This window comes from Bubalus kerabau, chromosome 9 (assembly GCF_029407905.1).
Source record: "Bubalus kerabau isolate K-KA32 ecotype Philippines breed swamp buffalo chromosome 9, PCC_UOA_SB_1v2, whole genome shotgun sequence".
Classification (NCBI taxonomy): domain Eukaryota; kingdom Metazoa; phylum Chordata; class Mammalia; order Artiodactyla; family Bovidae; genus Bubalus; species Bubalus kerabau.
In genome coordinates, this window is record NC_073632.1 from 72,286,684 (window position 1) to 72,299,076 (window position 12,393).

The window sequence follows — 12,393 nt, forward strand, 5'->3', positions numbered from 1 at the left end:
GGGAGGGGGACAGTGCGCTTTATAACATGTGTTTTTTTATTGTTGGTGTTCATTCAACAACTATTTATTTATTTTTAATTGGAGGATACTTACTTTACAATATTATGTTAGTTTCTGCCATACAAGAACATGAATCAGGCAGCCATAAGTATAGAAATGTCCCCTCCCTCTTGAACCTCCCCTGCCACCCCCTACCCCATCCCAACCCTCTAGGTTGTTACGTAGTACCACGTTGAGCTCCCTGTGTTATACAGCAACTTCCTATTAGCTATCTATTTTACAACTAGCAATGCATATGTTTCAGTGCTACTCTTATTTAGAGTTATTATTAAGGGGGAATTTGAGGAAAGACAACTTGATTGATAATCACAATGGAAACAAATCAATATCTTCTATCTTTGTGTCCAATGTAAGTAACCAGAAATATTTGTGGTTATAGTACATCAGATGTAGAGGCCTTCTGATTTCAAACTCTTACCACCCACTGGTCCAGGAAACTGCAGTGTCCTTGTGGTCTCTCTGGAGAATTGATGTCTGGTGAAAAGATATTCTTGCCAGCAAATAGACGTTAGTTGGTCATGTTATCCCAAGACTCCATTTTTCCAGGCTCTGTCTGGTACTCGTTGTCTGTCAATTACCTTAGGACAAAGATAGAGTTTTGGAGTTTTAATGAATTTTAGACGTCATTTAATCCAAAGTTCTGTCCAACAAGCTTTTAACTGGTACCCCTGCCTCTGCTTTTCTCCCCTACAATCCATTTTCTCACACTGCACACTTTTTTTCATATTGCTTCCCACTGCACCTTGAATAAAATCCAGTGTCTCTCTCTGGTCTACCATGACCTTTTGGTTCCAACTTACCTTTCCAACTCTATCTCATATTCTTTACCCCCTTGCTCAGCCACATTGGATTCTTCTTTCTGAAACATGCCTGCTTCATCTCAACTCAGGATTTTGATTCTTGCTAGTCTCTCTGCCTGGGATGCTGTATCTACCATGTCTCTTCCCATAGGCAGCTCTCTTTTGTCACCCAGGAACCAGCTCCAATGACACCTGCTCAGGTAGGTTATTCCTGACTGCCTCATCTCAGGAACCCTATCCCACATCACAGCATAGAAAGATTCATTGCAATCATGGCCCTTCTCAAGCTCTAAGATTATATTTTTCAAATTTATTGCTAGTTTATTATTTGTCTAGAGTGGGAGCCTTATGACAACATCAATCTCATCCATCTGGTTTACTAAAGTGTCTTTCCAGCACTCAGGATAGGAACTAGCATAATACATACCAGGGTTTTGGTGGCGCATGCGTGCTGTCACTTCAGTCATGTCCGAAACTTTGCGACCCTATGGACTATAGCCCACCAGGCTCCTCTGTCCATGGGATTCTCCAGACAAGGATACTGTAGTGGGTTGCTGTACTCTCCTCCAGGGGATCTTCCCGACCCAGGGATTGAATGGGCTTCTCTTATGTCTCCTGTGTTGGGTTCTTTACCACTAGTGCCACCTGGGAAGCCTCGGGGTTTTGGTGGTATCTTCATATAAAGGGGAAATTGGAGTTCCCAGGAGAAATTGTGGACCCATGTGGGCTTATTCAAACGAAGTTATAGAGGAGCATCTTAAATAGATTCTGCTGTTGCCATGACTCATCCTATTCCTTCTCAACTTAAGATTCAACTGAACTACTTTCTAGCAATCATATTTGACACTGGGGTCAAATATTAGTGAATCACAGTCTAACATAATGCCATTATTATGCTTCAGGGCCATTTTGCTCATCCTCTATTTGAACAGAAATAATAAATCATTTGGTGCTTTTCGATGGGGTTGTCCTTGGCATTTTGGAGTGGACATTACTTAGTTGTGTCTGACTTTCCTGAGCATTAATAGGACATTTAATATTCTTGGCCCCTGCCCACTGTTAGTGGTCTGTCATACCTCATCACTGTGACAGCCTAAAAATACCCATGCATTTGCAAATGCTGCTGAGAGAAGTAGTGATACTAAACCTGGTTGAGGAGCTTAATTCAAAAGTGTTCTCTAGAGCAGAGGTTCCCAACCTCTGAGATTTAATGCCTGATGATCCAAGGTGGAGCTGATGTAATAATAGTAGAAATAAAGTAAGTAAAGAAATAAAGTAAGAAAATAAAGTGATAAAGTAAGAAATAAAGTAATTGTAATATGATTGAATCATCCTAAAACCATCCCCCACTCCCCAATCCGTGCAATAATTGTGTTCGGTGAAACTGGTTTCCTGGTGCCAAAAAGGCTGGAGACTGCTGCATAGAGTGATGTTAACCCATCATTTGTGTAAGTTAAGAAAAGGAAAACACTCCCCCTGTTATATACATTTCAGTAAGGGGCTTTTTCACCTTCCTCTCTTCCTAGAGGAAGAGAGGGAAGACCACCTGGAAGGCACGGTGTTGAGGCAGGCAGACCCCAGAAAGTGAATGGTCTCTGCTGGGGAGAAACCTGACTCCTGTTCAAATGATGACGACGATGATGAGCAGGTAATGGCTACATTTTTTTGAGATCTTATTATGTGTCACACATGACTGCGAACAGTCTCCAGTCAATCCTCCGTATCCACAGGTTCTGCATTCATGAATTCAATCAACTGAGGATCAAAAATATCCAGGGAGGGGGGCTGAAAAAAGGACTGGAAAGTTCCCAAAAGCAAAGCATGAATTTGCAGTACTCTGGCAACTATTTGCATAGCATTTGCAAATTATTTAAAACTACATAACATTTATGTTGTGTTATGTATGAAAAGTAACCTAGAGATGATTTAAAGAATATGGAAAGATGTGTGTTGGTTATATGCAAATACCATGCCATTGTATATAACGGACTTGAATATCCTTGGATTTTACTCCTTGGATTGGGAGTCCTGGAACCAATTCCCCATAGATAAGAGAGATGACTGTTTATGTCTTAACTCATTTAATTCTCACAGCAATCCAGTGGGTGAATATTATAACTCCATTTTGTATTAAAAAACCCTGAGGCACAGAGAAGTGAAGTTGTCCAAGCAGGTAAGCTGTAGAGTTTTGAGTCTAGCCCGATGGCTACACGGCAGACAACATGGACAAGAGAAGTAGACCAGGTCTTGGAGGTGAGCAGAGTTGTGGAGATGGTGGGGATGTAGAGCATGTATTCTCTACCTGGGGCAGACACCACTCACTTCCAGCCTTTATGGTCAAGCAGAAAAGTGGCCAAACCTTCTGGTTTCTTTTTAAGGGATACAGACTGTCTATAGAATCTCTCAGTTTTAAAAGACTGACTAAATTTTAAAAATATACTCTGACCCAAATGAAATATTGATTTCTGCTGTAGGGGAACTCCGTGTTTCTTGCCACCAGTTTTCTTTCCTATCCAAACAAAAACCATCAAAAACAATAAGGAAAACTCTAGATTTCAGGTAATTAACAAGACGGGGTGTGCCGGATTTTCTCCATTCTCTTTTGGCTCCAAGAATGTTCTCTTTCTGTTTTCTCAAGTCACAAACATCTGTTTATGGCCATCAGCTAATTGGGCCCCATTGAGTGTTCTAATGAGGGCAGAGCAAGCAAACGAGTGGATTTAATGCCCGTGGAAATGCATGTTTCTAATTGTGCTCCAGTGAAGGTGGAAAGGTTAAAGTAATGAGCTGCTCTCAAGAGTTCTGGCCAAGAAAGAGAGGGCTTTGTTGTTTCACATTCCATCTTTGTTATTGTCACTGAGATGTGCACTTATTTCCACCATGGCATTGATTGCCAAGAGGTTCTGCTATTACATTTCATTATCATGCCATTTCTGAAGGAAGGGAGTCTGTTCTTACTAAACAATGACAGCGTGCAGGCAACCATAATCGCCCCTCACTCAGCTGCACTCCCCAACATCTTGTATACAGCTGTGAAGGGCTGTATTAGTGCCAATTAATCTGGGGGAGGTTTCCTGAAGGAGAGGGTGCTGTAATGTGTAAAGGGACAGTGCCTAGGTTTTCCAAGTGGCATTTCTAGAGAAGACAGGGTCACTGGACGGAGAGACAGACAATGAGGCTATCAGTTTCCAGTGTGGGTAAGGGGTTGATGTCTCTCCACCGTTCCTGTCACCCGGCTTTCCCAAGCAAGTGTGGAGGCAGTGCATGCATGCATGCTAAGTCACTTTAGTCGTGTCCAACTCTTTGCGACCCTATGGACTGTAGCCCACCAGGCTCCTCTGTTCATGGGATTCTCCAGGCAAGGATACTAGAGTGGGTTGCCATGCCCTCCTCCATGGATCTTCCTGACCGAGGGATGGAACCTGTGTCTCATTACGTTTCCTGTATTGGCCGGCAGGTTCTTTACCACTGGCAGGGTCCAAATCAAAAGACTGGATTTAGAGTCTTTAATCCAAGGGATCAGAACTGGAACTGTGTGTTGTTTGAAGACCTTGTAAAGACCTGCTTTAGTAGAGTCACATTCAGTTAATTCAGTGACCACTGGAGCTGAAGATGAGTTGTTATTTTAGAAATGAAGGGTTTATGTTGCATTGAGACCCAGATGTTGGGATCCTGGGGCCATAGAATAACTGGGTGTGATAGGAGGAAGCTTTTCCTTTCAGTGTTCATGCATATCTTACATGTTGCAGCTGTCATAAAACAAATAGAATTATGACTTCTGTTTCTGAATTCAAAGTTCCAACTGTTAAGAATTTTCCCCCATTGTCCCTTCTTTCTGCACCCCCTCATTGATTTAGGTAGATTGTACATGTGTAGGTAGATTGTATATGTATAAGGAAATGAAAAATAATTAGTTGAGCTAGTTTTGTGCAGTGTTTTCACTGATCTGGTGAGAATTAAATATATGTGCATGCATGTACCACAAATATAAACTGAGAATTTATAATTATAAAATATTTTAAATATAAAATTCTGCATTATAAAATATTTTAAATATAAAATTCTGCATAGGAGATAAATTCTCTTATGTGTGCTGTTGTTTTAGTTGCTAAGTCGTGTCTGACTCTTTTGCAACACCATGGACTGTAGCCCACCAGGCTCTTCTGTCCATGGGACTTCTGAGGCAAGAATACTGAAGTGGGTTGCCATTTCCTTCTCCAGGGGTTCTTCCCAACCCAGGAATCCAACCCACATCTCCTGCATCTTCTGCATGAGCAGGCAGGGAAGCCTGAGCCACCATGAAAGCCCAAATGCTCTTATATTTGCATTTAAAACTGGCATTGGCAATATGAAGATTAACAGTAAAATTTATACTAATAGCTTAAAATATTAATTTTTCTCTCCTGAGAATGATATAATATAACAAAAAATAATAATAAAAAAACCAGAACCACTATAACAAGTCAAGAAAGAGAAGGCAAAGGAAAGGAAAGGTTTTTTGTGTGTGTTTGTTTTACTATTTTAGTACCATTACCAGCACCTTTTCCTCAGTCACTGAACAAGAGGCCACATTTTACTTTGCCCTGGGTCTTGCAAATTCTCTAGCTTGCTCTGCCCTTCTCTTATGCACTGCTTGCTGTCCATGTGTGCAAATTAGCAAGGAGTGCCACTTGTCTTCTGATCTTCTGTTCTTGGACACTGAGTGGGGAGTGAATGAACTGATGAAGGCTCTCGGTGACACTGAAGGCCACCAGATCCTGGTCACTGTGAAGGAGTGTCTCTGAACCTCCTGAAGATGCGTATCCTGGGGACCAGCCTCCAGCTGTTCCAAGAAGGTCTGAATGATGGCAGGCTTCTAAGAGAACAATTAATGTGTAGGTGATCAGGGGCAGTGAACCAGTCGTGGAGTGTGGTAGAGTTGGTCTGGGTTTCCCTCTGGCATGCCCTGTCTCCACCAATGATGCATTGTCACCTGCAAAGCTGCCCAGATGGTGCAATGGGATTTGACCCAGGAACAACCTTCATTTTCTGTTGTGTTCAGGAGGTGAACACAAGGATTAATTTAAGTTTCCTCTGCAGAGAGTATTTCCTTCTGTGGCACTAATTCCAAAACTAAAGCCAGTAATCTTTTTATCATTATTAAAAATGGCCATAACTTAACTACATTCATTATTGTGCATGCTTGCTCACATGTATCTGACTCTTTGGGGCCCCATGGACTGTAGCCCACCAGGCTCCTCTATCCATGTGATTTTCCAGGCAATAATACTGGAGTGGGTTACCATTTCCTCCTCTGGGGGATCTTTCCAATCCAGGAATCAAACCTGAGTCTCTTGTGTCTCCTGCATTGCAGGTGGATTCTTTACCACTTGAACCATCAGGGAAGCCTACATTCACTATAGAAATATGAAAATAGCATATGGTGCCTCAGAGTATACCCTGAAGACTATTCGGCCTGCTGAGATTTGGGAAATAGAATTCAGTTCAGTCGCTCAGTAGTGTCTGACTCTTTGTGACTCCATGAACCACAGCATGCCAGGCCTCCCTGTCCATCACTAACTCCTGGAGTTTACCCAAACTCATGTCCATTGAGTCGGTGATGCCATCCAACCATCTCATCCCTCTGTCATCCCCTTCTCCTCCTGCCCTCAATCTTTCCCAGCATCAGGGTCTTTTCAAATAAATCAGCTCTTCACATCAGGTGGCCAAAGGATTGGAGTTTCAGCTTCAACATTAGTCCTTCCAATGAACACCCAGGGCTGATCTCCTTTAGGACGGACTAGCTGGATCTCCTTGCAGTCCAAGGGACTCTCAAGAGTCTTCTCCAACTCCACATTTCAAAAGCATCAATTCTTTGGCACTCAGCTTTCTTTATAGTCCAACTCTCACATCCATACATGACTACTGGAAAAACCATAGCCTTGACTAGATGGACCTTTGTTGATACAGAAGTAGGTATTTGGAAATCTCATGAAGACTGTCAGTCAATAATCCTTTTATTAGCTCTACCTTCTTCACCCCTTTGTCCAAAAATCCTAGATTCTGCCAATTCCTGAACCTCTTAGAGGTTCTGTGGCATAAATATGGCTTCTATTTAGCTTTACCTACTGCTGTTAGCATTTAGCTTTATTGGCTCTGCTAAATCTATTGCTGTCATTCATTTTCTTTCTGCAATAATCTTGTTACATTTATCTTCACTATTACCTTGGCATTGTGTGTTTATGGCTTCTTAAAAAAATCTCTTTGTTGATACTATAGTAAAATCCCTCTATTAGCCGGAACAGAGATAATACAATAAGCTGGCATTTGTAACCAGAAGTAAATATACAAAATCTTTGATCTTTACATTTTTCTAAAGTATGCTTGAAGTATTTTAAATGAAACCAGATTTTAGTATCTGTTAAAATCTTCAAACTGTAATTTCCTTGTATTTAATTTCATAATTAAAAGGTTAATGTTCTCTAATTTGTAAATTTCCTTTGTAAACATGGGAATTAATGTGGGGAAACATAATAGATTGATCCAATTATGAATTGAAAGTTAGCAAAAACACAGCAAGGAAGCTGTCTATCTTGTGCCTGGTAGCATTTTTGTGGTAGAAAGAGTAAAAGCTTGGATCTCTATCTTGCCTCTGCTACTTAGTAGCACAATAAAACTTAATCCCTTTGAGACTTCTGTAAAATAGGCAACACAAACCGATAGTGCATTTAGCCAAAGGCAAGACTAAGAGATGAATGTAGGAGCCACCAATGTGTACCATATGGGCTACTACTGCACAGAAGAAATGAGTTCTGTTCTGTGACACCAAAGTGAAGTGGGAAGAATGTTGGCACGCCTCAGGGAAGATTAAGGAGGATGGAGTTAGGAGATACTCCTAATCCCTGAGGGCCCTCAACTGAACTTTGGAGCCCATAGTTATTCATGTGGACATTACATGTTTTCTGTGAATATAAGGAAATCAGTAAAAGGAGGTCCTGGAAAAGAGGGTTATCTGGCAGGGAGCAGGAGAAAAAGAGAAGGAAAACAAAAAAGAAAAGAAAGATGATGGATAAAAAGAAGGGCGTGCTGGTAGACATATCATCGGCCAAATTGGCAGTAGTGGAACATCTAGTCACCTCCAGCATGATATGCAGAGTAAAAGCATGCAGTTAGTAAATTAACCTAAAGCCAAGAAGAAAACACCTTCAACTTTGACTTAGGGGTGATCTTCCAGTTAAAGGATTATATCTTTCTTCTTGAATTTATCTCCTTCTCCTGTTGCCTGACCCTGGCAATTCATTAGTCTTCTCGCTAGAGGAACAGTAAAATAAATAAAAGAAGATGAAACTTGAGCCAATCCTTTGTACTGACTAGTAAAGCTTGTGAAAGTTTGATAAGGAGAAAGCAAATGAGCTTTCTTGATCATGGGTGCAATTAAGTTATGCCTGCTATACCTAGTTTCTATTATAGGGAATAATTGTGTGCTGGCCACATGTCAATTTAGAGGAACAATTTGAAATTTAAATAAATTATCTACATCTGGAAGTTTCTGTTTCTCTAAAAAGAACTAAGACTGAGTTAAATAGTTGGATGACTTTCAAAATTTTGAATTTGTCAGATTTTAGTGGTCATTAGTAGAGAAGCAGAAAGAGCAGCAAAAGGAAGGTAATTAGTTACCTGGGGAGAGAGATTATTTTAAAAAATGGTTAAGGAACAGTATGTAACGCTGTCCAGGTAAGAAGCAGTTTGTATCAGGCACTGTTCCATGAGGAAGGTTGATGCTTACTTATCCTTTGCCATCATCTAGAATCCTCTAGCTCTCAGTTGGATCCACCCTGTGTGAGTCTCTTCACAGAAGTCACTGGAGGGGTTTCTTTACTTGGAAATTTGTGAATATGATGAAGGTGTTTGAAAATAATTGAACCTTTACCACTGAGCGAGCTCTGCAACCTATAAAACAGTAAAACATTTACTTTAGAGAAAATATACTTAAAACAATTTTGATACACAGTGGTGTCTCTGATATTGTTTTCAATTCCACATCCCTAGGATAATCCTGGGCTTCCCTGGTGGCTCAGTACCTTCCAAAGAAAGAGATGTGTGTTTGATCACTGGTTCAGGAAGACTCCCTGGAGAACGAAATGGCAACCCACTCCAGTATTTTTGCCTGGGAAATCCCATGGACATAGGAGCCTGGAGGGCTACAGTCCAGTGGGGTCACAAAGAAGTTGGATACAACTGAGCAACTGAGTACATGAACACATGAGGCCATCAGCATAACTCTTAGCCAGGTGTGGTTAAGCGAACAGGTAGTCCATGACTAGTTTTGTTCAAACCACCTTCTTCTTTCATCATCTTGTTCTGCATCGTTTCTGGTCTTCAGTGTCCCACGATGCTATGCATCCCATTTGACAAGTCATGTCCTTGTAATGAGATGAATACTCAAATTGTGGCAATTCTGTCACTGTTATATTCACTCAGAATTCATACTTTTAAAGTGTCATCACTAGCTATGTTTATATTGTGAATATAACTGCTGTTTCTAATTCTCTCACACAAGGTTGATACCTACAGGGCAGAAACATAACGGAGGAGCTTTCTCCTTCACCATGCTGCTCTCAACCCTCCCCAGACCCTTGACTGTCTCTCGGCTCTTTTCTGGTGCTCTACATATACTCAGGAATGGTAGAAGTTTTATAGACAGCCACAAATTAAAATATATATTTTCTTATATATATGCACACATATGTATATCAATCTCTTTTTCTGAAATTTCTATCATCTCGAAATTTCTCTCCCAATTTGTTGAAGTCGTTGGAATATATCTCTTGGGCTATACTTTCATATATCTTTCTAACTGTGAAACTTAAGTGCTATTTTACTGTTTGAGGTCTATTCTGCACCACCATATGATTAGATAATAATTTTGTAATTACTAAAGTATATAATGCAGTTTTAAAATTGTATTGTGAAATATGCCATACATAAAAAATTGTGCATGAAGTACATGTACCATCAGAAGACTAATAACTGGAGTCTCAATTTACTCACCACTTAGCTCAAGAAATACTATATTGTCAGTCCTTTTAAAACCTCTGTGTGCCTCTCTAATCCCATCTTCCTTCTGTCCATCAAAGTCAATACTAATCTGAATTTTGAATGAATCATTCCCTTGCTTTTCTTTATAGCTTTAACACATATGTAAATCCCTAAACAACATATTAAACTTTATTTTTTATTTTTAAAAATATTTATTCATTTATTTTTGGCTCTACCAGGTCTTTGTTGTGTAACAATAATAAAATAGTAATAGATAAGTCTTCTTTAATTTCTCTCAATAAAGTTGTATAATATTTCACTGAAAGCCTTACACATGTTTGTTAGCTTGATTCCTAATAATTTGATAATATTAGATATCATTGTAAATAACATATTTGCATCTTTATTGATTATAGGATACATTGTTTCATTTGGTTTTCTAACAGCTTGATTGAATTAATTTTAAAAAATTTATTTTGTACTCAGCAACTTTATCAAATTCTCCTATTAATAAAAAATTCTTGTACACATTTAAAATTTTTTCCATCTATACTCTTCTGGGGGCTTAGATAGGGAAGAGAATTTATTGGCTCACATAACTGAAAAGGTCAAGATAGTTTTGTTAAACATGGCTGGGTCCACGTATACTCTTATCACCTACAAATTTTGTCAGTGTTATCTCTTTCTTCTTAACATGTGTAAGATGGAAGATATTTATTTTTCTTGTATTGCTGTCGGCTCTCCAATACAATGGTGAAAATCTCCAATACAGTGGTATTGTCCAAACACCTTGTCCTATTCCCTATTTGAAAGGCCAGTTTCACCATAGGTTTGTTGTGGATTTATTGTAGATTTAGGAAGTTATTTTTTTTTATTTTTAGTTTACTAGGAGTTTTCATTAAACATTTAAAAAGTTATTTAATGCCTATTCTTTATGTAGTTAGATAAACATGTGTTTTCTATATATTTCTGGGTTTGTTTTACAGATATTTTGCTTAGACCTTTTGAGTTTATATTTATGATAGGCCTGCAGTTTTACTTTCTTGTTCTGCCTTGGCTTTGGTAATAAGCTGTACTAGTTTCATAAAATAAATAGAGAAATGTTTCCTCTCTTTCTATTCTCTGAAAGAGTTTGTAAAAAATGGAAATGTTTGTTCTTTCGGCATTTGGTAGAAATCATGTTTAAAATCATCTGGCCCTGGTGTTTTATTCTGTGTATAAAGATTTATAACTCTGGAGTCAATTATTTTAATCAATATCGGGAAAGTCATGATTTCTCTTTCTTCCTGAATTAGTGTGTAAATGTATATGTTTTTAGAGAATATTTCCATCTTATCTAACTTTTAAGTGGTGTATTTACTACAGATTCTTTGAAATTTGTAGACATTCACTTTATGGCCTAACATTTATTTGATTTTTATGAATTAACCAAAAGTTGTTCATAATATTCTATTATCTTTATAATACATGCTGCAAGCATAGTTATAATCTTTTTAGTTCTTAATACTGTATTTGTGCCTTCTCTGTTTTGTTCTTGATAAATCTTTTAGGAGATGTATTAATTTTACTAGATTTAGCAGAAAAGGAAGCAAACTTAGTTATTAGGTTTTCTCTAATATGTCATTGTTTCATATTTCTTTAATTTCTGTGCATATTTATTCCCTTTCTTCTATTTTCTTTGGGTTTTATTACTTTATTTTCTTTTTCTAGCTTTTTAATTGATACATTGTTCAGTTATTTCAACCTTATTTATTTTAGTACAAACATTTAAGGTTTCACATTCTTTCCTAAGTGTTTAAGGGTAATAAGCATTTTTCATGATTGTTTATTTTTAATTATTTTAACATTTCTTTGATATATGTATTTTTTACAAGTGCATGTGTGTGCATATGCTAAGTCACTTCAGTCGTCTCCAACTCTTTGCCACCCCGTGGACTGTAGCCCACCAGCCTCTTCTGTCCATGGGATTTCCCAGGCAAGAACACTGGAGTGGGTTGCTGTGCCCTCCTTCAGGGGATCTTCCCAATCACTCGCAGCACCTGGGAAACCCCATTGTTCACAATGATCAATATACATTTCAATTTCCTAATACAAGAGTGTTTTTAGTTACTATTTTCTACTTAATTGCTAACAATTTTTTCAACTTTTTATTCTGTATTGGAGTATAGCTGATTAACAACGTTGTGATAGTTTCAGGTGAACAACGAAAAGACTCAGCCATACATATGCATGGATCCATTCTCCCCCAGACTCCCATCCAGGCTGCCACATAACCTTGAGCAGAATTCCTTCCATGTGCTATACAGTAGGTCCTTGTTGGTTGTCTATTTTAAATATAGCAGTATGTACATGTCCATCCCCAACTCCTCAACTATCTCTTCCCACCATCCTTATCCTGCCAACAACCATAACTCTCAGTCTGTGAGTCTCTTTCTGTTTTAAATTTGTTATCGTAAGTTGTGGTCTTCATGCTATAGAATCTTTGAAATTTGCTGAGAATTTTGGGGCTTTGTAA